Raw genomic sequence first — 24,024 nt, forward strand, 5'->3', positions numbered from 1 at the left:
GACTCATTTATCAGATACTGAAAGTATAAAACTGAGAAGAGGATGGGTAGGCTAGGTTTTCTATTTACCTGCTCTTGGGAAAAAGTATGGTGTTGCAATACTGTGTCATAAGTCTTTGAAAATCCAATTGATTTTTCAGGAAAAGGTTGAAGAGGGGAGATGGTTAATACTTAAATTGTACTGTAATAAACCACCAATAGTTTTGTTTAATGTATATGGGCCCCATACACATGATTGTAACTTTTGGTCTCTAATTTCTCAGACGCTTTTGCAATACCCAGATGACTGTCTGGTTGTAGCCGGAGACTGCAATTTACCTGTTGACAGACACTCAACTTCGCAATTCGTTCCAAACAAATCACAGAAAACTTTCACACAAGCTATTCGGAGAAGTAATTTAACTGATGCTTGGCGCTTATGCAACCCAACCCTAAGGGAATACACATTTTTCTCTCCAGGACACCTTACACAATCTCAAATTGATTATATTTTTGTCTCACATCACCTCACTCAATCCTTACATTCAGCGGATAATGGCTCCATTCTGATATCTGACCGTGCTCCACTTTCTGTACATTTAGACATCATGCCCAAATCTACTTTCCCTCAATGATGGAGATTTAATAATGCTTCACTATTGTATTCCTCTTTCATCTCCTTCTTTACAGCTTTTGGGCAGGAATGTTTCCTCCTTAATCAGACGGAAGGCATCCCTTTCCATACTGTTTGGGATATATTCAAGGCCTCAGCTTGAGATTTTATAATGAGCTTTGTTTTAAAAAAAAAAAAAGACATCTATCACAATCCCAATTTAAACTTCTTCTTAATGAAATAAAGCTTTTAGAACATTCTTACAATACATCCAATTCCCAATAAGATCTAAATCAATTAATTAAAGCCAAACTTAATTTTAATAAAGTATCCACTGATAATGCTGCTTTATATCTTCTCAAATCTAGTGCTAAGTATGAGGGAGGTCAAAACAGAGCAGGAAAGCTTCTAGCTAATTATCCGAAAATTAATCAAAACAACTATTCATTAAATCAATTATTTATGATAATGGCTCCTCTCATCACCATGACCAAGATATTCTAACTCAATTTCAACAATTTTATACGGATCTTTACACGGCGGAGCACGCAAACTCTGATTCTACAATTTTAAGTTATCTCTCCACTATTTCAAAGCCGGCTTATTCTTAAGTTCATTTCTCCTCCCTAGAGGTAGATATTACCCAAACAGAACTTCAACTCGCACTATTCTCCCTTAAAAAACACAAAGTCCCTGGACCAGATGGTTTCACAACTGAGTTAAATACATATTTTTTCCAAATTACTTCTTCCTAAACTCTGTCTGTTAAATCATTCTTTTTTTAATTTAGCCTCTGGCTGGTTTCTAGATGCCTATATCTGTTTAATTCCGAAAGCAGGTAAAGATCCACATTTTTGTAAGAATTATCATCCCATCTCCTTAGTTAATTTAGATTATAACATTTTCTCCAAGGCATTTGCATTGAGGTTAGAAGTCCTTCTCCCTGATCTTTTAGGCAAGGAACAATCTGGCATTGTCAAAGGTAGATTTCTTTCAGACGATACTTGTTTATTTTTTAATGTTATTTCTAGATCTGCAAACTTACCCAATTCTCTTGTGGCCATAGCTTTGGATGCCGAGAAGGCTTTCGATCCTGTCATTTGGTACTTCCTATTTCCAACTTTATCATGGTTTGGTTTTGGGCCGAAGAGCATGGCTCTCGTTTATCTTCTTTACTCTTCCCCTAAGGCAGGTATTTATGTTAATGAACTCATATCTTCTTTTGCTTAACCTAAATAAAGGGGTTTGTCAAGGTTACCATGTCTCCTTTTTAATCTAGCATTGGAACCATTTTTTTCTTGGACCCACCAGAATGTTAACATTAATGGTTTCATTCATGGCTCACAACAGGCTAAATTGGCTGCATACGCTGATGATATTTTATTATTTATTTCTCAACCTAATTCTTTGCTCCTTGCTTTCATGTCAGAAGTTGCTTCTTATTCATCTGTCTCCGGTTATAAGCTAAACACTGACAAATGCAAAATTCTACCCCTTGGTCTTCAGTTCTCTTCCTCCATCTCATCTTGCATTTCAATTGATATGGACAATCACCTCTCTAACTAGTAAATGGCATCCTCTTTATTTGTCTTGGTGGGGTCGACTGGACACAATTAAGATGATGATGGTCCCTGTTATTCTCTTCACTCTTTCTAATATTCCATTAATGGCTCCTCTGAAATATTATAAGAACATTAATTCACTATTATCTGTATTCCTTTGGAGTAACAAGAAACCCCATATGTCTGGGTTCATCAACTATTTGATAGAGATACATTTCTTACTTTTGCTCAGTGCAGAATCTTTTTAGCCTTCCGTCTACTTTCCTAACCAAATTTCTTCTTCTACAGAAGATTATGGTTCAAGCATATAACTATTTAAAATCTACCTCATCCACTGATTCTTCTTCATCCACAAAACTATCTGACATTTTACCTACATGCCCCAAGGCATCCCTTATTTATTCTCATTTACTTGAACCTCACACTTCGAGATCCAAATCTAAGAAGGAACTTAAGTGCAAAGAAAATCATTCCATAACTATATCTATACCTTTCTGGAAACAAATCGGGATTACAATTAGGAAGTCTTCTCATGCAGTTAGAACTACACAAACCCTTTTTTTTAATTTACAACATACTTTTTATTACACCTGATACCCTTCACAGGATTAACCAAGATATCCCTGACACTTGCTGGACTTGCTCTGCACCACAAGCTGATTTGATGCATTTACTTTTTACTTTCTGCATTCTGGTTACAAGTTTGGCGCCAATTAATCTCATTTGTCAAAGTAATGTCTCTTTTTCTACCTCCAATGTGTTTTTAGGTAGTGTATCTGAGGATTGGTCTAGTGCTCCTTTTCAAATGCTGATGCTAGATTTGTTATTAGCACTTGCCTTCCAACAAATAACCTGTAATTGGAAGGACTTTACACAACAGTTTTTTAGGGCATGGTGGTACGCAGTCTGTCATAATCACTGATTAAACACTGCATATATGCATCCTTTATCTCTTGTGTTAAAATGAAAGGCCCTATGGACAACTGTTACTCAATTTCTAGATTACTCCTCTATTACAGCTTTTGCCCGCCACCTCTTCTTCAGGAAGTTCTGCAACCTCCATGACTTCTCCCTAACATTTTTAAGACCTGTTAATATTAAACGTACCCTTATAATTACTCAAGTTTGTAAAGTTGACGAATAATCAGACTGTTATGTTCTGTTTTTATGCAATGTATATCCTTTTATATTGGTTTTCTTATTTTTCTATTCCACTTTCTGCAATTCTTGATTAAATGCTTCGTATTATTTTACTGTATGCCATCTTAAGCTGAATAAATATTCTTTGAACTTAAAAAACATTAATTGTTACATACATTTTGTTTATTTACTTCGTACCCTATAACACCACACAATTCGCAACCCACATCTACATTACATAAAAATGTACTTCATAATCAACATAATTAATTATCAATTAAAGAAATAATATCAATTAAAAAACAAATTAAAACACATAATAATTAACTAATTTCCCACCCTTTACCACTATAATCCCCACAACACACACATAAGATTAAACTGTAAAAAAAGTACTACACATTTAAAAAGGATTTTCAATTAAAAAACTAATAGTATTTAACAACTAATTATAAAGTAAGTAAAATTAATTTACCTCCACCCTTTACGCCTATATTAAACCAAAATCCACACACAGAAATAAACAATTACCCTAATTAATTATCAATTAATGAATTAATTTTAAATATCAACTCATTATTAATTAAACATAAATTACTTCCCACCCTTTACCCTATAAACCTCACAACCCACACCTAAAGCATTACACAATTACCATATTTAATGAACAATTAATTAATTACTATGAATTAACAATCAATTAATATTTAAACATACATAACTTCCCACCTTTTACCCCTATAAACCCCCCAACCCACTCATAAAATTAACCCAAAAAAATAAAAACACAATTAACACTATACAATCTCAATTAAATAAATATAGGTAAATAAAAAATAATCATTGATTTATTATAATTAAATTACTTCCCACCCTATTCCCCTATAAACCAAAACCCACTACAGAACTAAAAAAATGCAAAATATAATTAAAGTAAAATTGATAACTACAAAAAATGTAACACATATATTAAAAAACATAAACAATACTTATACAAAAAAATACATCACATACATTTAAAATATATACTAAAATACATAACACTAATTAAAAAATCGATATTTTCAACAACGATATTTTTGCAAATGATATTAATGACTTCTATAATTTTTAACAATATTTCTTTCCTTAAAGTGGATATTCTTGACCATTATATTCTTGCAGTCGATATTTCTGTGTCATGATCTTTACAACTTGATATTTGTGTAGGTCGACATTTTCAACTCATTATTTTGTCTAAATACAGACGATTATGATAGGCTTTTCTGGCTCTCACGAGAGTCTTGCAAGAGATTTTGAGAAAGGAAAAAAGGGGAAAAAGTACACACAACATAGATCATGAAACTACAGGGTAGCTCTGAAAAGAGCCATTTTTTGTTAACAGTGTTCAACAACTATAACATTTGCTTTGTGTTTTCTAACATTTTAAATATTTGTTAGTTTTTAAAAACTTTTTTAATAGGGTAGGACAAAAACATAAGTGTTAAAAAAAACAGCAATATCTCCTTAAAAACAAAATGGAGAAAAATTAGGAAAAAACTTGAAAAAAACTACTGTCATGGGGAGGATTTGTGATTTTGGACAAACTTTTTCTGGGCACATCTGCTTGTCTCTGATAAGAAAATGATCTGCTTACACAAGCAGCAATATAGTGATTTATTCAGATAATGAGGGTTTTTGTATGCATTTACATCCTGCACAGGGACAGTATCTCCCAGAGGAAATTATGTTGAAGCCCCTGAAGAGTTGTCTAGGTGTGCAGCACGAGCCATTTCTGCCTGAGCAAGCCTTTGCAGATGCATAGATCTTTAAGTGCCTCCCAATGGTTGTGGTACTTGTACTATACAGTTTATTTTTGCTCCGCAGCTGAACTACTTCTTGCAAAGTTTGCAGATGATGTACTTTGCAGAAACATTTTTGTCCCCTGGCCACATTTAAAAGAACTGCCACACCATGGATTCCTTGAGAGGCTCAGATGGCTGAGCTGGTGTAGCTGCCCCTGACTGATCATCAGAATCTGATGAAGACATCTTTGTCTTGGTAGAGAAACAGGAAAGGAGAGCAAGCCAGATATGTCTACCCTCACCAAACTCCAATTAGAAATAAAGCAAAAAGGATAGAATCTTCTTTTTCTAAAGAAAGAAATCCATATGAAGCAATCACAATCCTTCCTTAGGGTGTGGTTCCTCTCCCGGAACTCTCCCAAGACTCCCAGTGTCTCACGAGATCGCAAACATATTATTTCTTTATATATTTCATGGAACAATTCATAATCAATTTTTCAAAGCTAAACAACATGTCTGATGTCTTAATTTGTTCCGAATTACAAGAGACATTGATAACTCTTAATAGTCATGTTCAATTGTTGAGGCTATGTATTTTATGGTATGTACAGTCACAGTTGTGTCTCGCAAACTGGTCATCTAAACAATTGATGTGGGAATGTAGAGTTATGTGAACGACACATGTAGACTTTTGAAGGTGCATTCATTGACTGATGACATGCATCAGGGAGTGATATGCAGATTTGGTGTGGTCATTTGTGAGTATTTAAGCACTGTGATACATTGTTTTTTGTTTGTGCAAAAAAATTTGGGGACTCTGATGTGCCTTCCCTTTTGGACATAAGTGTCGCCTCATATTCATCGTCTGGAGATTATCTAACCCTTTTAAGACTTTCACTGTTCTATTGAGTAGTAGATATGCAATCCAAGGATGGTGTTCCCACCAGGACCAATGTGGACTAGGGATGTCCCCATCATCATGGTGCTATAGATATATGTGCAAATTCTCTTTCTGCACATATATTCTGAAACTTAGGGCCATCTTGTCTACATGCAAGTTTCAGGGAACATTGTTGGTGGAGTGATCTGTGCATCATTGATAATGTTATTAGTAAAAGCTGTTCGTACATTGAGGTTACACAGTTGTCTTACAACTATTTCAACTGTCTATTCAGCATCGGCTGAGGCAACCAGAGATCATGCAGACAACGTTGGGGATGCATCTGGCCACAGTGCTTCCGATCGGGAGACTGACACCAATGGAGGCAGTGGCCCAGAGGGTTAGGAGGTTCTCTGGAGGCCCATGATTCAATGTCATCTTCTTCTGAGTCGACCTCTAATGGCAGTTCTCTGGTGGTGATGGAACCCACAGTACCTGTGTCCACAACATCCTTGTCCACCACCCCCTGTTCCTGCTCTACCCTCTCTGCTGCTTCCCACAAAGTTGTCTGGCTCGGCTCCAGGAAAGAGGGCAGCGTCTCCTTTGGTCCATGCACATCAGCCCTGCCCCTGTCTCCCGAAGTCCCCTCAGTGATGAGGCTATTAACCTCCTGAGAAAAATCTCTGTTGGGCAGATGGCACTGCTGAATGCCATCTAGGGGCAGTCCAGACAGATGAAGCAGGCACTGGACTACCAGGAAGGCATTCACAATAGTATGCCTGGTCTATAGAGGTTGTTTTAGGCTCCGGCCTCTTCACTGGCAGCAGCCTTCCACCCACTCCAGCCTTCCACCCTGTTAAATATTGCAGGGATTTGTTAGCATGAGTATTTTGGCAGCCATTTTAGTTAGCCATGTGCTTGCCATGTGCTGTTTCCCTCTTCAGAGCTCTGCACATGCTCAGAAGGGCCTAGCTAGTAGAATGCACCTGCTTCTCTAGTATAACTGTCAGGCTATTTTTGCTGCTGTATGGAGAAGTAGCCCTCCTTCCACATTGTTGAGCAAGCAGATCTTGCATGCCCATATTAGGCATTTTGCATGCTTACATGAGCCAGAACTGCCCCTTGGTCTTATGCTGACTATGTAACCCTAAGCATATATAAGGCCCCCGTATTTCTGTACTCCTTAGACTGTCTCATTCATTTGCTAAGTCTTCTGTGTGACACAGTCTCCCTCATTTAAGGTTTTTAAATTTGTTACTTTTATATTACAGCTTCTGTGCCAATTTTTTCTTTGTTGGTTTAAAAGGACCAGGTATCAGTGAGACCCTTGAGAAGGTTTCTATGTTTTTCAACCCCACCTCCTGCCTCTTCCCCATCCCATATCCCTTTACACAAACCTGTCCAGAGCACACATAGCCTGAAGCATGCTCCCACGTCAACATGCACATGCAGCACATACACACCAAAGTGCAGCAAGACATCCAGGCATGCAACCACTCAACAGGCGCGCACCGCCCTCTCCAGCCCTAGCACAAACATATCCACCAACCCCGCGCCAACAGACACAGCCCAGACACATAACATACCCAGCACATCCACAGCACAAAGCCAAAAAACATGCAAACGCAAAATCTCACCAAAACAACAGACACCTACAACACAAAAACAACATACATCGGACTCACACACACTAGAACCAATAACACACACACACCCAAAACACACACAGACACTCCCTCTATCTCCAAAACACCAACCCTTGTCAAACCGCCTCCCCAGGCTCCCAATGAAAGCCCTATGTTTGACCTTGCCCTTACCTCTGCCACAGCAACATCCTCCTCTCAAAGTCAACCCAACTCCTCCCAATACCGACCCTAGCCGTCCCAAATAACATCATTAGGGTGCCTGCAATGCCCACTAGATGCCCCTTCATAGGAAGGTTTCCCTGGCAGTGTAAGGAGGGGCAAGTTTGGTAGCACAGCATTGTGCTTTGGCCCATGGACTATTCATAGACTGACCATTGGCTTTTGGTTTGGCTTTGGATTTGTTTCAATTCTTTCAGTAAACCATTTCAACAGTTTAGAAGACATTAGTCCTGCCATTACTTTACTATTTATTTGATGGTCTTGTATAGTTTGTGCTGTATGGGTACAGTTGCATTTGTTTCATCCTTGATTGCTGATCCAGTTGAAGTGGTTAGTATGATGTGACCTTGGAACCAGTGCTAGAGTTAGACAGGACTGGGGTACATTTTGGATGGATGTCTATGTGGGTTGACACCCAGATGGGGTAGACATTGCATTAGGTGACATTTTATGTGGTAAGTATTTTAGCTTTGCCTGGCCACTGTCAACATCATTGAGCTTGCTCTTCTTCATATGATGTAGGTTGGGTATGTTGTAGGTGTGTTTTTGTTAGATGTGTGTATCCACACATGGAGGTAGTCAACTTGTCATACCTTTGTGTTGCAGTGTGTACAATAGAGATACTTCATTTAGATGTATGCCACATGCTGTATATGCTGTGTTTGCATTCATAAGTTGAACTTACCCATTGTGTACACATGCCTTCCACTTGGTTATTCTATTAGTTGTCCCTGATATACTTCAGTTTCCAGTTCCAGTGCACATGGAGTTTGTCAGACACGTGCAAAATGTAACGTGTGTGTCAACAAGTCACTAGCCAGGATGGGAGAGTAACAGAAATGGAATATAAAAACTGCATTCCGTCTCATATCTCCCCCCTCCTTTACTTACAGCCCGTTTGCAATGCGGCAGTTGAAGTGCCTTCCATCGACACGGGAGACGAGAATAATGACAGCGGGGCCTTTAAAACTGCCTCAATTACACCCCACGTAAGAGGTCACGTGGGTGGACAACACCGGAAGAAGGAAGACAAGAGAAAGCCCAGGAAACGGGGCAAAGGACGCCAATCCAAGGAGGAGAAGGAGAGGTGGTGTACCCGACGCGGCAGGAGTTCCTCGTAAAGGAGAAGAAGATTGCAAGAGGAGAGTGGGTCTCCACCCGGAGAAGCAGGCAAAGGAATCCAGCCTCCGCAGAGCGGAAGAGTCCTGCCACAGCCCCAGAGGGTCGTGGCTCTCACAGGTGCATGGGCGCCTACGGGGTTACTTACGAGGAGAGTCAAATAGAGTTCGGGAGGAAGGGGGAATATTGCAAAATAGAAAGGAGGCAACTTTGAAAGTGCACACTGCATCTTCTTCCTGTCACTGCACCCGCCCTCCTCACATTTGTTTGGTCAGTTTTCTTTTTTATTAGTTCTTCTCTTTTCATTTTGGTATTGGCGGTCCCATACGCCCTTCCCCACATAATAATTACTAAGAAAATTCCAGAAACACTTACCTGAGCCTTTCTTCTCTCCGAGGGAGGTTGTTGGCCAGGAGGACGTCATCCAAGGGACTGCCAAAGAAGACCCTGAGAAATGCGAGACAAAGACAAGAATAGAAGGACCGTCAAGAGACTGTTGTGGCATCCAGTTATTCTTAAATAAAGGATTATCACACTCATTCCAAAGCTGTATAAGTCTTTTTCGGGTCCCCGTAGATTATGATTTCTGACAGTGTCCCAGGGCCCCAGCCTTTCAGGGTTCCACCTGAGAGAGGCAGAGCTATCCTGTAGGGAGCGTGTTTCCATTGTGCACTTAGAATGTTTCTCACACTGATTCTATGTAATCCCATTGACTGACATTGCCTTTTTATGTGGGTGATGTGAGAGTCCACTACTGAGTTGTAGCAGAGAAGGTGTGTTTCACTTCAAGGACACATTCATACTAATGTTTCTTTGACCTCACAAATAGGACCTGGGATGTGTGAAATACAAGTGGGTCACATTCACTATGACATCTTGGTCAAGGTTATGATCACGAGGCCTCATGGTAGTAGTAGTCAGTTCAATGTCACTTTAGAAAAACTTGATAAATGGTAAGCTGGATGACTGATGAAAATCAGTAGTGACATGACAGACAAGTGAGTAGGGCAAAGGGAGTGTAGTATCTTGGTCAGAGATACAATCACAATGCCTCATGGTAGTTGTAGTCAGTTAAATGTCACTTTAGCAACACTTGAGAAATGGTAACCTGCATGGCTGATGAATATCAGTATTGACATGGCAGACAAGTGAAAAAGAAAAAGGGCAAAAGTTATGTGTGACAGACATTAGTAGGCATGATATTGATGAGGAGGTGGGGATGTGTAACACAAATTAATGCACACATCACTATCACATTAAATAATTTGCTTACACATGTCCATTTGGGTAGCGTGGGCCTGTGCAGTTCCAACATTTTGACCTTCGAGGGCATCCTACAGAGGTGTTTAGGATGATGGGTAAGAAACAATCCAAGACAGGGTCCCTGTATAAGTGCAATTTACTTAAGGACCACAACTCCCTTGCCTGATCCATGGCAGGGCATGTTTTGCTGAGGAGTCACTGACAACAGGTAGTTGTATGACTTACTGCCTATTTCATCAGTGAGGGACTTGCTTTTGAATGTGGTCAAGCAGGTAGAGCATCAGGAGGACATGTAGGATCGGCTCCATGGCAGCACAGGACGTGTAGAGGTTAGTAGAGGTGAGTTTCAGCCTTATATCTCTCCCTTGCCGCCATCTCAAATTTTGTGGATGGACCGCCACATTCACGCCGGCTATAAAGCGGCTAGTAATTGGACAGGCAGATTCACTGGCAGGCAGAGTCTCCTACAGCCTCATAGGCCTGCTCCGTGACTGCTGTTCTCGGAGTTGGCTGGCAGTGTCAGCAGTTCGCAGCAGTCTGCACTAACCCAATCAACACAACTTGTAATATGGTGGTCAGACCGCTGAACTTACTGAGGTCAGACCGCCACCATTGGCACAGTGTTCCACTGACTGCCAATCTCGTTATAAGCCCCTTACACTTGTAGTTCTTTAGTTGTTCTATTGCCTTTGTAACTAATAATTAAATAATCCTAACACTATGCAAAATATGGATGATGGGATTGACAGGACATTTAAACTGTGCCCCCCACCATGTTCATCATTTACCACAAAATACAAATGCACATTATACATTGACATTACCTTAATCCAAATGTCCCTATAATACAAGTATTACTGCTAAACAAGTAATGTAAACCCTATATCTTAATACAAATCAAACATAAAAAAAATATTTAAATACCTGCATCAACCACAGTATATGGAGACACTTACAAAAATCTACACCTAGACCATGTTTCAGACTTTGGCATATGGATAGCAATTTGTCAGTCACAGAGTGACTGATTCATCCCTCAAGCTGATGGATATCCATTCTGTACATAAAGTAATTGGCCTGATGGACTGTCCTTTGCCATATCTTCGGTCCTTCCTCTATGGTCCTCTCGTCCACCGAAGAAGGATGCAACTCCATCAGCGTTGGTACAGTGGACCTTTGTCTGTCATATTTAGAGTTGGCTGGAGGGACCCTCACATCTTAGTAAAATACCTGCAGCACACAATACAAAAGACACTCCTCAAACCACTCAAATCATTTACCACTCACAACAAAAACCATCAGCAGGAGAGCTATGTCACCTTTGCATTTCATAATGTGTGGAAGAAGAGAATAGAAAATTGGTTAACTCTTATGGAGAATGTGATCAATATGGTTGAGCCACAGTTGCTTGCAGCCCTAATCCAGACAAGAACGCTCAAGGGAAAAAGAGTTGACCAGCTGATCAGGCACCTGCATACCCAGACCTCTGTTCTGAGCAACACAGATCCCTCAGATTCAGCAGATGTGGATGTAGGTGAGGGATGAGATCTATGAATAAGCCCTGTTGTGAGAGAATGTGGTGCACACAAAAGTGTGTTCCATAATGACTTGTTTATGTATGTGTGCCCTCTTTTGAGATTATGTTGTTAAATGAAGGCAGTGGAGATATGGGGAGAAAGAGCATAGCTGGATTCACCTGGGGGAAAATAACAAATAAAGTGCCTTCTACTTTATTGGAAGCACATTTTGCATGCCTATCCACATGCAGTGTGTGTCAAAGTTAGGTGTGTTGATTGGATTCAATTAAATTAGGTTTACAGTAAACAAACAATGTACACAAAGTGACTGACGGAAAATAAAGCTGTTGTGTGCTTCCAGGAAAGGCAGCATACATATTTGTGGACCAGGCCCAGGCATAGCAGACAGCCCGCATGTTGATAGAATGCCAGTGGTGACTGTTGCAGAAAAGGTGTGCTATGTGGTGAGGTGGTTGAAGTGCCAAGTAGGCTCATATGCCGCAACTTCATGATGTCTATTGTGTTAGCAGCAAAAAATGATTATCAAGACTCTGCTCAGTTTGGTGTCAAAGTATGAACACAACAACCCAGTGACCATTTCATACAACTAGAAGCAAACTGAAATGTTGCTTGACCAGCTCATCTTTGCTTTGTGGAAGGAAAGGGGCTCCTAGAATGTTCAGTGACCATTTGTCCAAAATGGTTTCTGAGTAAGACCGCTTTCTCAACTGTTACTGTGCCAGAGCCACACTTACCACACTGCCTTTGGTTGTATGTGTCCAGAATGAGAAGCCATCAGTCTTCAGTCTACATGTGAATTACTGCCATCAGTTAGAGTGGAAAAGTATATACTTGCGCATTACCTTAAGTAAGTTAGCATTCACAGCACCATTTTCTATGCCGGCGCCATTTTGAGTTATAGTCTAAACAAATTCTCCGTCATTTCTGTGAAAGTTTCATTTTCCCAAGGTTGGGTTTTGCTTCAGTAAAGAATACACTGTTCTTATTAGCGCATACCTTTCTCACTAGATAGAGGCCTTCTCCCACTTGTCTAGTGGCGGGGTTGGGCAGAACGACCTTGAATAGTAGATAATGTGTGCCCGGCCTCAGAATCGAAACTTACTCTTTGTGCTTCACTGTTTAGCTGCATCTGCTTGGAAAATTCCATTGTGGGTGTGACATCATTGGTTCTGAAATGTACAACATGTATCTCTATGCCAGTGCGTCTAGGACGGCATCGGGGACTCCGAGTGCGAGACGGTACCTCGGTTTGTCCCATTTAGCGATGCCCAACTGACGCAGACACAAACGGATAAGGAAAATGAAGACGTTTTGAATGCAGCTGTTCCTCCAGAAATACAGGCTATCCAGGAACCCATAGTTGTTGATCATTCCGTGCCTGGGGTCACCAGGTACAATTTGCTCCCTCTGCTGAGGGAAAGTGCATCTAAGGATAAGAAAGATTAGTTAGGGATGGACTGTGGAAGTCAGGATGTACTTTGTTATAGTACTAACGGAGTTAGTTCGAGTTGTTGAGAGGTTTTGTGCATTGTTTAAACATTGGACAGGATAGATTGAAGTATACCTTGAGGGTATACCTTCCTGATCGACGTGGGATACGAGCTTAGGACAGAGCAAGCTCCACCGCCAGTGCTCAAGAGCGCCAACATATTGATGGACAATAGGAGCCTGTACCAGTGAGGCTCTGACGTACACTGGGAACTTGTATATTCCTTCTGCATTTTGCACCCTTTTTTCATCATTCGCTATGCATCCCTTTGGTAGAATGGTTGCTGAGGAAGAGCAGCCAGGGATTCCTGTTGCCCAATCTAACGTAGTGTGGACCTGCAAAAAGAAAGTCCTATGTGCTGCTCTTGTGGTTTTGCTGTTAATAATACTGTGTGCGGTGTAATGGGTTTTGGAAAATGGTCAGAATATACCTCCACATACTAAGGGTAAGGTTATTCCTCCGGCCCGAAGGAAAAGGACAACAACGACAAATGTGTTTTTTAGATACCCATAAAAGATTCTTTGGGAAAAGGACAGCTTGCTACCCCACTGATTCTGTCATTTGTTTATGGACTGCATATCCATTGTCACTTGTCAATAATACCTATACTCGCCCATCCCAATTCACTGAAGTGAAAGGAGTTTTTGGTTTTGGATATCCAGGTCCCTGCCAATATTATAAAAGCCTCAGGGGATAGGTTATCTGGGGTGTGATAATATTACCTATTTTGATAATTTCTATATGGAACAACAGAATGTTACATTGGTGGGTTGGCATTACAAAGAACTGATAGTTACTCGAGAGGCTGGTAGTTATACTGCTTGCTGCACTATCATTATCAGTACGGATACCTCCTTGTATACTAATTGTTCTGGAATAGTTTTGTTCAAAAATACCATGTCTTTGGTGAATGAAAATGCTCCCAGCACGTGTGGAATGAACACTAAATATGCAGCAGTAGATTATTAAGGACCAATTTGTGCACATCAATGGTTTTATTTTTTTATCCAATGGTACTTATTCTAATGTTTATAATGGTACAGACGATGTTGCTCTTGGGACGGTGTTGCCCTTGGGTGTCCCTTGTAAGTATGGAAAGCTCAACATCAGATGGTTGAAGAGAACATTGACGGAAGAATTCTGTGAGGGAGTGACCGATATAGAGGTCAATAATTATAGTAATGGAATAACTTTTGGATATCTTCTTTCTTCCATACTCACATTTGGTTGTACTGCCATGGCCAGGAGTGAGTATGCCAGAGAATATTTTGATTGCAAGCTACAAATTCTGTCTAACACTATTGCAGCAGCTTTACATGACATCACCACTCAGTTAGAGAGTATGCTGATATACTCCGAGTAGACTAGATATGTGGTTGACTTTATTTTGGCTAAGAGTGGTGCTGTGTGCGCTGTAGTCGGGGACCAGTGTGTAGTCGGGATTAAGATTATGGAGAAAAATATCACTAAACACATATTAGATACCCTAGGGAATGTCAATGGAATGGAAAGTGGGAATTGGAGTTGGTCACTTTTCGGTAACTGGCGCTGGATTTTTGAGAAAATCATTTATCTGATTGTGGTGCTGATACTTTGCTGTGTCCTTATCCAGTGCCTTCCCTTCTGTTGCTCATATTGCACCACATTTCTCACCCCTAAAGGAAAAATGTATTTTTACGACACTTTTTGCTGCACTATGGTTCAGAAGGAAATAGATGACCTCATGAATTTCGATGAGGGCATTTTTGAGACTTCTTCTCTTCCTACAGTCTCCTTTCCTGATTCTGTGAATATGGAATGTTCATATGGAGTTTATTGATGGTCTTCTATTTCGTTGGTTACTAATAGAAAATGTTTTAGCTCATGCTAAAAGGAGGGTCTGTTAGAATAAAAAAGTATACGCTTGCGCATTACCTTATGTAAGATAGCATTCGCGGTGCCATTTTCTATTCCGGCGCCATTTTGAGTTATAATCGAAACTAATTCTCCATTATTTCTGAGAAAAGGCCTCTGCTAAATTTCATTTCCCCAAGGTTGGGTTTTGCTTCAGTAATGAATACACAACGCATACCTTTATCACTAGATAGAGGCCTTCTCCCACTTGTCTAGTGGTGGGGACGGGCAGAACAACCTTGAATAGTAGATAATGTGTGCCCAATGTATATCTATGCTTGCTGATGTCAGTCCCTCTGCAGCACTCCTAGCGATTGGGCTGACTGGGCTCCCCTCTCAGTGTACCTGAATAAACAGATATTGGTTTGTAATCTCTACTGTCTGACCGACTCTTCTTTTGGTATGTAAGGCTGAGAGGTGGTCATGAGTGTCCCAGGTGACCCAAATCGGGCTACTTCCTTCACCCCTTGGTAACTTTTAAGGTTTTTGATTCAAGAGTTATGCCAACGAAGACATCCATCGTCATATTATGATTTTGTAGTAAACAAGCTGGAGCCTTCCTGATGCTATGGATGATTTATTTAGTCACTATCCCTGTAAACCTGTGATGGTGCTCATAGCATAGGAGATGGGAGAAACTGCCAGTCTAAAAAATATACACAAGGAAAAACAGAGAAATTAGAATGTATGTGAATTCAATTGGGATATTTCATGCTTACTTACAGATACAGCACCTCTTATCCACTTTACATTTCAAAAATATCAATATAAGAATTACAATATAAGAGATACAAGGATTACATAAATTACAGAAGACAAAGTGCACTTAAAAAAGTCCTAAAGAAAACATATGTTATGACAATTATAACATTGAGATGGGTAGCTGGCAGATTATCCAAAGTGGACCAAGTAACAATTAATTGCATAGATAGTCTCTCAACCAGGTAGGAGGGTATCTACTTCTCATATCATATCCCAGGCCCATTCTGTTTTTATAAGTGTTGTGGTACGAGGACCTCTCTTCCTGTTCCTGTAGAAGCTGATGCACTTTCATCTGAATCTAAAATGTACCTACTGATGCTAACTTCTTCCCCATAAACATGTCTGCTGGAAATCAACTTATGATCACTCATTAGCATCAAACAACTGCAGCTCTCACTACTGCCCACAGATTGTATTAAATAAACACCCTTCTGATGCACAGCTACTCTCCTATTACAACACTAAACGTTCTCCAATTTAACCTACACACCCAATACTCTTTTCACTGTGAAAGGACATTTTAACATTGAAACACCACTAACTGAAGTTCTCAGCTTAACCTTCACCAAATTTCCTTTTATGAGCCACTGGTGTACCTTCCCCATATGACTGTCTTACCCTGGAAACAATTCTTCAACCGCAAAGGAACCATCTTAGAATTTGCAATCCTGCTCCTCATCATCACAATATGACTTTCGTTGAAACTTTCAATGACAATAGTGCAATTTGCTCATAACGTATCTCTCAGAGAAGCGCCAACATCCACCCAACTTCACAGACATCTCCATACTGTCAATAATTAATCTGTTAACTTGGTCCACTAATTCATTAAACTAAGGATAATACAAGGATAATACATCTGTGTTATACCACAACCCTCCAAAAACAATTTAATCTAGCCCGATTTCCATTGTCAGTGACAAGGACAGAGGGAAGACCTTCCCTAGAGAATATATTCTTCAAGATCTTAATGGTGACCCGTGTGATTATAGACATCAATAGTCAACTTCAAACCACTTTAAATATGTGTCTACCAATAACAATTCAATATCTTAAATGTTCTGGTAAAGACCAGATATGACATCAAGACACATTTTCTCCCACTGTATACCAGGATTTTCTGTGTAGACTGCACCACCCCCTGTTTTTAAACATTTCTCACCCTCCTTGCAAACTAAACAGGAATAGAGAAACTATATTCCACCTGAATGGCTCCAGACTCTTGCATGAAGACCCTGCCCTCTAACTTTAAAAGTTTTGCGACAAGTTGTTAAGGACCTGTGTGAAAATGCAGCAAGACTCTGGTTTCAGTTGGGAGCCATTTCTGGTAGGGGTGGAGGCCTATCATGAGGTGGAAGATTACCATGGAGGACTAGTTTGAGGTTGCCACCCTCAAATCTGCTAGCAAGTGATGTCATCTCAAGATGCTGGGCAGGAGGAGTCCAGTGGGGAGGGGAGGTCAAGGTTTAGCAAGGAAAATGAGCCAGTTGAGGGGAGTTTAAACTGGGGTGATGTGTCCCAGTGCACATTCCCAAGCTTAAGAACAATGCTGTGGAGACAGTGCTACAAGGCCTGTCTTCTGGAGATGATGCTGTGGAAACAGTGTTTGCAGACAGTGGGAAGAGACAAGAAATCACCTTCACTGCAAGGCAATGACCAATTGTGGAAAAGTGCGTTTATTGTCTTGTGATTCACTCCACCATTTTGTGCCGTGCCCTTGTGACTGACTTACTCTCTGTATCACGAACACTCTGGAGCTCAAACGTTTGACCTGTTGCATTCCTGCACCGACACTCCGTTCATGCTTTGGCCTGACACTGATTGACCAGCTCGTGCTCAACCAGTCGGACAGGGAATTTCTCAGATGCTTATCGTCCTCACCCTGTACATTGCGCCCTGCAGGCGTCCATCAACAGGCCTATCCCTGCTTGCTGTGTAAGCATACCTATCACCTGTGCCCTGCAGTGGTAAACAGCTAAATATTTGTGGACTACATTATATAAACATGCTTTTCGCCTACACCTTACAGGGGCCTCCCCGTTACCTGTGCTTATCAGATTAACCTTTGTTTGACATGGAATCATGCTATGCCCTGCAGTACCATCTAAATCAGATTAACCTCTGTGAACTATGTAATTATAATGTTTTGCCCATATCCTGCGAAAACCCCCAAAGGCTACTCACCCGCTGACCCTCCAGATTTTCCATTTGTTTAGGAATGTAATAAAAAGTTAACTGGTACAACTCCCTTACATGCCTGGGGCAGGATAAAGAGTATATAATATGTGAAGTGAGACCATTCTAACAGACTGCCTCCTCAGACAGCTATGGGTGTCTGTTGTTGAGGCCTCTCCATCTCATGAGATTGCAATAAATATCCTTTCTCTCTGGCTCCAGTGTTGGTCTCAGTTTGTATTCCGAACCCCCGTGGACTATAGGGTGTCCCTGGCACCTTTGGTGGTCTACCAAAAGACCCCGAAATCCACACCATGGCTTCAGGCAGTAATACATTCAATGGTAACGGTGACATAAGAAGAAACACTGGTGAGTTTGCAGTATGACTTCTCAATTAACGTGTGGCACAGGCTAGTTCATGCCTTTGAAGGATACTGTTTGCCAAGTTGGTGTACCTGTACTGCTACATTTGAATTCAAGTATCACATGTGCAGGGTTCATACATCACTCATGAGCCCGAATGCTGCTCTGTCAAAAGGTCACAAGCTCAGTCCATATTGCTAGAAGGGCGTGCACCACTGTCCAAGGAAGAAGCCTGGTGAGCACATCAGGCATGACCACATTTATGGAGAGCAGCGCATGGTCATTAGGAGACCTGGTTAAAGGCATTCTTCATATTTTGTGGTGCCCAGAGCAGAGTGACGAGACGAAATGGCGCAGGTCCTGCTAGCACTGTGGTCAAAGCGATGGACTGAGGTTTTGTGACAATGTACAGCACTGTGTAAATGGGAACTTTCCTCTCTGTCTCGAGAAAGTAGGCTTTGAAAGACAAAAGTGTGATGTTTAGGGACCTAGCACACACATTGTGAAAGAGCCTTACCAACGTCCGATCAGAGACGCGGATTGCCCGGTCGTGGGGTCCCGAGGAGGAAGTTGAACGGATGGTGCTGGGGCTGGTCTACGTGAAAAAGCCACCACCGACCTTCACTACATCTGAAAAGACCCCCGCAAGTGGCTCCAGTCCTGACTCGGGCCCTCGATGGACTTGGACGATCTTTGCAGTAAAGAGACCACCTGGAGAAAGAGACAAAGGATTCTGGTAGGATCGCTGATTTGCGACACCTTTTTGTTTGTACTTGGTTTTGGTTGTCTGGTTTGTTTAATTTCACTCTTTGCAAAGATTGAAGATAAAACGGGTAATGTGGAATTTTTGTCCGACCTTTGAAATTTGTAGAGATATTATTTAAGATAACATAGAAAAGCATGCCCCTACTTGGTAAATCGCCTTGATAAGGTTGTTGATGACATCTTTTTTTTAATATTTTGGTTATCCAGACTTGGTATTTCGATATTTGCAACTGACGAAAGTTAAGCGGGTAAAGTGGACTATTTGTCCAATTTTCTGAAATTTGCAGAGACGGTTTTTAAGAAACTAGAAAAAAATGCCTGCATTTAGTAAATGAAGACATGGCTTGGCAGTTCAGGCTGGACTGTTCCCATGAGGCACAGGGTCAGACTGATTTGCATATAGCCATGTCTGAACTGGGGTGGCAGAGTGGGCTAAAGAACGGTGATGGATTAAACCCAGATCTTTTGACTGGGTGTGAGTGTTTGATTGATTCAGATGCTCCGTCCATTACCACCCCCTTTTGTACCGCTTTTGGCCGCCATAAGTGTGGCAGGGTATGCTCAGACGTGAGTCCCTTGTTCACTTTGCCACTGGATTCAAGCCAGCCGGGCTGAAGACGGCTGGAATGCCAGAAACCGGTCCTCGGAAGCTTGTTTCCGGTCCAGGGAAGACATGGCTTGGCAGTTCGGGCTGGACTGTTCCCATGAGGCACAGGGTCAGACTGATTTGCATATAGCCATGTCTGAACTGGGGTGGCAGAGTGGGCTAAAGAACGGTGATGGATTAAACCCAGATCTTTTGACTGGGTGTGAGTGTTTGATTGATTCAGATGCTCCGTCCATCACCACCCCCTTTTGTACTGCATTTAGTAAATTGGCACGATGGTTTGGTTGTTGTATATCTCGATCAAGGGTGCTAGAAGATAGTCGGCCGGCCCCACCCAGAAGGTACCTCAAGTAAGGATATGTACATAAAATACGGTATTTCTCCCATAATAATTCATTATGGCATAAATACACATCCAAGGATAAAGAGACTCAGTGGCCCATATATGGTTCTTTTGAATCTCCCAAAAATTGAAGCTGTACAAATACAGCTCTTTAAAAGAAGTTCGTGACAAGCAATGTTTGATGCCCTAGACCAATGGAAAAAGGGGGGAGCTGAAAGAGAGAGAAGGGCTCAGGCAAGGTTACAGAAAGAGGCTAGAAAAAGCGATAAACTGAAATTAATAGAATTATATAAGTTTGGAGACCCCAAGTTTTTTAAAAAGGTGAAACTCAAGACTCTAAGGGACCTGGCCGAGATCTGGTATAAAATAAGGAAAGTATTTAAGATCCCTTATTTAAGTTATATGGCTCCGATATGGGAATCTCCGGGGGCTCCTTCCTGGACAAGAGATGCTTTAGCTTTAAATTTGATAAAGGAGCCCGACTTGCAAAGATGGAAAGATTTATTTCTAGACGGAAATTTAATTTCTTGGAGTTCTTGCCAGCAAAAGTGGGGCCCAGTTTTTTCAAAATACAAGTACTTACAGATCCAAAGTTGGGCAAATCAGTCAGAATTAGGGATTGGACGGGAAAATGATTTTGAATTAAAGTTGGAGTCAATGGTTTTTGGGAAGGAAGTTGCTTGCTGGTACTGGCGAATTTTGGAAATGGAAGACGGAACATTTGATCTACCAGAGACCCTGTGGAAGAAAAGCTTGCCAAGGATTGCGACAGAAGACCAATGGCAAGTAACTATGAGCATGCTATATAAAATTGTTAAACCTGCGAACCTAAGGAGAAATGTTTTATTTACCATTCACAGGGCATACTGGTCTCCGTACAGGCTCTCTAAGTTTAAGGATGGAGGAATAGTTGAATGTCCAAAATGCAAAGCTCCAAATGTCGATGACTTACATATGTTTGTATCGTGTCCGAATATCAAACAGTTCTGGATCGAAGTGAGTAACTCCCTTTCTAAAGCATTGAACCAACCCATTGAGGTAAGCCCTGAATTAATTATTACCGGGAGATATGATTTACAAAATAGAGTTTTGGGTAACAATGTTAGACTTATTTTTTATGCTATGTTATTAGCACGCCGAGAGATATGTAAATTATGGGTCTCACCATCTAGTCCTACTTTATTGGACTGGATCCTGGCCATGAGATACATGGCTAAGCTTGATATGTTAGATCGCTCTAGAGGTTTTTGGGTACCCTCCTGCTAAATTTTGGTTAAAGTTATATTTACGTTAAAAGTCCGATGATTAAGCCCGTGCCTGTCTAGCTGGTATATGGATCATCCGAGCACGAGGAATAGAGATGGTGGAGGACACGCATCTTGGGTTGGGTGGTCAAGAAGGACAGTTGAGAGGAGACCAGAACCAAAAATATGTGTTGTCTACGCCCCATAAACTCTAGACCAGCCTAATAGACAATAACAGCCCAGTGGCGGATAAGTACGAAGTTATGGGCGGCAAGACGGCAAATGAGGACTAAAAAAAAAAAAAAAAAAAAAATACGGTATTTCTCCCATAATAATTCATTATGGCATAAATACACATCCAAGGATAAAGAGACTCAGTGGCCCATATATGGTTCTTTTGAATCTCCCAAAAATTGAAGCTGTACAAATACAGCTCTTTAAAAGAAGTTCGCGACAAGCAATGTTTGATGCCCTAGACCAATGGAAAAAGGGGGGAGCTGAAAGAGAGAGAAGGGCTCAGGCAAGGTTACAGAAAGAGGCTAGAAAAAGCGATAAACTGAAATTAATAGAATTGCAACAGGAAAAAGTTGCATCCAACCTAGCGTGTACAGATAGAGAAGTAAGGTTGAATGTGTTGTGAATGTTTAAACATGGCCATGTTTGAAAGTTGGTTGTCATGATTGAATGAGGAATATGCGACAGCAATCATTAGGCCGTGTGTTAGTAAATTGAGTTGTTTTTGGATATTGTTGGCACCCTAATGATAAGCACTTGGCTGAGAGTTAACCTGCCCCGTCTGAGTGTAGCCCGACTCATGATATGTATGTAAAGCATGGTACTACACCCCTTTTGGTTAAAGCATTGTGGCTGTGAATGTGTGAGAATATGGGAGAAGTGCAAGGAATGAGTTGAATTTGGCCTCATTGCCATCAATGCGTCGCACAAGATAATTGGAAGGGGTGTAGTTAGAAAAGGAGCACCCCCTGTGATGTGATGATACCCTTGATGTACAAAGTACTAATGAAAAGTAAATATGGACTGATCAAAAGTTCAGTTTAAGAACAAAAATGTGTGCATTTGGAAATTACAGGTTGTTCCTATTTGGTGTTACTTTTAATGGCTCAGTGAGCCAACGTGCCCGGTGTAGAGGTTTGTGTTTAACATCATGGTTATAGGTTCTAACTCTAGCTGGACCTACTGAGACGTTCATCCATTTGAGGTTGATGAAAAGAGTCCCATTGCGTGGGGTAGTAGCAAACATTTGCTCTATGCTGGTATGTTATGCTATTATGTTCTCTGTTTCATTCACAGTAAGTGTTTTAATAATTTAAGAATAGAAATAACTTGTAGCCCCTAAAAGGATTTTTTTTTAAATTTTTTTATTAAATAGGGTGAATTATTGCAGGTTAGAAAGAATTAGGAAGGCTTTTTGTCTTTGACAGCTTCAGAGTACAGAAATTGGAGTGCGTGAAATGACTGCTTAGAAAGCTTCTCTGACACGAAGATGTGTAATGCTTGCAGTGGCTGGCTCACAGCCCATAAAGTTCCGCGCTGAGGTGTTCTTGAAAAATAATGTCCACGTAGTTGCCTTCATTTAACAGAAAATAAAATGTTGCATTAGTCTTAGACAGAAAATAAGATGAAGCTCTTTCTTAGAATTTTGTGGGCTACATGCCTAGGTAAAAACGATTAGCAAATTCAGATTTATTTTTCACAGGAAAAATTTTGGCGCAAGGGACACACAGAGTGTCTGTGAAACAGTTTTACTTCCGGACAGTCAAAATTAAGGTGGCTTAACATGCTTACATGTTTAAGTCATTGCAAAGTTGACAAGATGGTTACAGTTAAGTTTATTTACTATTTTTATGTTTTCTCTCCTGATTAAAAGTTACAGTTGATATTTTGTGTGTTATGTGAAGTGTCTCTCTTTTGTGTTGTGTATTTTTTTTTGCTTCTGCCCACAGATCATTCATGGGTTGTTCTGGGTGGTTTTAAGGCTGACAAGACACGTGAGTTGGTTTGACAAAAACGTCATAGTTGTGAGAGGAAAAAGGTGAAATATGCGCCCTGAATGACTATAGGTAGGAAATCAGGGTAAGAGAAGATTAGAATGGACCGAGAATGTTACAGTAGGTGTAGGGAAGTAGTGGAAAAGCAGAGGTCAATAGCAAACGCATCAGTGATAGTCCATTCCACGAGATGGTGGAACGAGTGTTCCATATGTACCTGTGGGACCTAATCAATGTGCAAATTGCAAAAAGAAAAGTGCTGTCAGCAGTATGTTGAAACAAGATGTGTTTTTTGCATAACTCCTTTGAAAAGAAATGTTTGTGTGTTTTTCATGTTTGTGCATTTTGTCCTTTTATGAATTGTTCCGGCTGGTCCTGTGTGTCAGAAGCGACTCAGTAAGTTGTATTTGACAGCCGAACAGCACTAAGGTGACCTGCTGTCAAAGGGGGGTGAGGAAAGTAAGGAAATTGAATATTGATTTTAGCCTGACAAATTGGGTTTTGGGCTGCAGGTTCACTGTGCATAAAGTGCATAACACAGTCTTGTGCGTCACCGCTCATTTGTATGTACTTTTGTGATTCGTCTATGTTTTCTGTGCTTGGCATACAGCAAGTATACCTGATGGCTTGGC

The sequence above is a fragment of the Lissotriton helveticus genome, chromosome 6, assembly GCF_964261635.1.
Source record: "Lissotriton helveticus chromosome 6, aLisHel1.1, whole genome shotgun sequence".
In the NCBI taxonomy this organism is placed as follows: domain Eukaryota; kingdom Metazoa; phylum Chordata; class Amphibia; order Caudata; family Salamandridae; genus Lissotriton; species Lissotriton helveticus.